Below are 2,500 nucleotides of genomic sequence, written 5' to 3' on the forward strand. Positions count from 1 at the left end.
CTCACCCACACCGCTCACACTGCACACACACACTGCTCACTCACAATTAACACACTGCACACACACTGCACACACCCTAACACACTGCTCACACCCTAACACACTGCACACACACTGCTCACACCCTAACACACTGCTCACTCACAATTAACACACTGCACACACACACTGCTCACTCACAATTAACACACTGCACACACACTGCTCACACCCTAACACACTGCACACACACTGCTCACCCACACCGCTCACACTGCACACACACTGCTCACACCCTAACACACTGCACACACACTGCTCACCCACACCGCTCACACTGCACACACACACTGCTCACTCACAATTAACACACTGCACACACACTGCTCACCCACACTGCTCACACTGCACACACACTGCTCACACCCTAACACACTGCTCACACACTGCTCACTCACAATTAACACACTGCACACACACTGCACACACCCTAACACACTGCACACACACTGCTCACCCACACCGCTCACACTGCACACACACTGCTCACTCACAATTAACACACTGCACACACACTGCTCACACCCTAACACACTGCACACACACTGCTCACCCACACCGCTCACACTGCACACACACACTGCTCACACTGCACACACACTGCTCACACCCTAACACACTGCTCACTCACACCACTCACACCCTAACACACTGCTCACTCACAATTAACACACTGCACACACACTGCTCACACCCTAACACACTGCACACACACTGCTCACCCACACCGCTCACACTGCACACACACTGCTCACACCCTAACACACTGCACACACACTGCTCACTCACAATTAACACACTGCACACACCCTAACACACTGCTCACTCACACCACTCACACTGCACACACACTGCTCACTCACAATTAACACACTGCACACTCACTGCACACACCCTAACACACTGCTCACACCCTAACACACTGCACACACACTGCTCACCCACACCGCTCACACTGCACACACACACTGCTCACTCACAATTAACACACTGCACACACACTGCTCACACCCTAACACACTGCACACACACTGCTCACCCACACCGCTCACACTGCACACACACACTGCTCACACTGCACACACACTGCTCACACCCTAACACACTGCTCACTCACACCACTCACACTGCACACACACTGCTCACACTGCACACACACTGCTCACACCCTAACACACTGCTCACTCACACCACTCACACTGCTCACACACTGCTCACACTGCACACACACTGCACACACCCTAACACACTGCTCACTCACACTGCACACATACTGCACACACACTGCTCACACCCTAACACACTGCTCACTCACACCACTCACACTGCACACACACTGCTCACACTGCACACACACTGCACACACCCTAACACACTGCTCACTCACACTGCACACATACTGCACACACACTGCTCACACCCTAACACACTGCTCACTCACAATTAACACACTGCACACATACTGCACACACACTGCTCACACCCTAACACACTGCTCACTCACACCGCTCACACTGCACACACACTGCTCACACCCTAACACACTGCACACACACTGCTCACACCCTAACACACTGCTCACCCACACCGCTCACACTGCACACACACTGCTCACACCCTAACACACTGCTCACCCACACTGCTCACACTGCACACACACTGCTCACACCCTAACACACTGCTCACCCACACCGCTCACACTGCACACACACTGCTCACACCCTAACACACTGCTCACCCACACTGCTCACACTGCACACACACTGCACACACACTGCTCACACCCTAACACACTGCTCACTCACACCGCTCACACTGCACACACACTGCTCACACCCTAACACACTGCACACACACTGCTCACACCCTAACACACTGCTCACCCACACCGCTCACACTGCACACACACTGCTCACACCCTAACACACTGCTCACCCACACTGCTCACACTGCACACACACTGCTCACACCCTAACACACTGCTCACCCACACCGCTCACACTGCACACACACTGCTCACACCCTAACACACTGCTCACCCACACTGCTCACACTGCACACACACTGCACACACACTGCTCACACCCTAACACACTGCTCACTCACACTGCACACACTGCACACACACTGCTCACACCCTAACACACTGCTCACCCACACTGCTCACACTGCACACACACTGCTCACACCCTAACACACTGCTCACCCACACTGCTCACACTGCACACACACTGCACACACACTGCACACACCCTAACACACTGCACACCCACACCGCTCACACTGCACACACACTGCACACACCCTAACACACTGCTCACCCACACCGCTCACACTGCACACACACTGCTCACACCCTAACACACTGCTCACCCACACTGCTCACACTGCACACACACTGCTCACACCCTAACACACTGCTCACTCACACTGCACACATACTGCACACACACTGCTCACA

Source organism: Pangasianodon hypophthalmus, chromosome 17 (assembly GCF_027358585.1).
Source record: "Pangasianodon hypophthalmus isolate fPanHyp1 chromosome 17, fPanHyp1.pri, whole genome shotgun sequence".
Taxonomy (NCBI): domain Eukaryota; kingdom Metazoa; phylum Chordata; class Actinopteri; order Siluriformes; family Pangasiidae; genus Pangasianodon; species Pangasianodon hypophthalmus.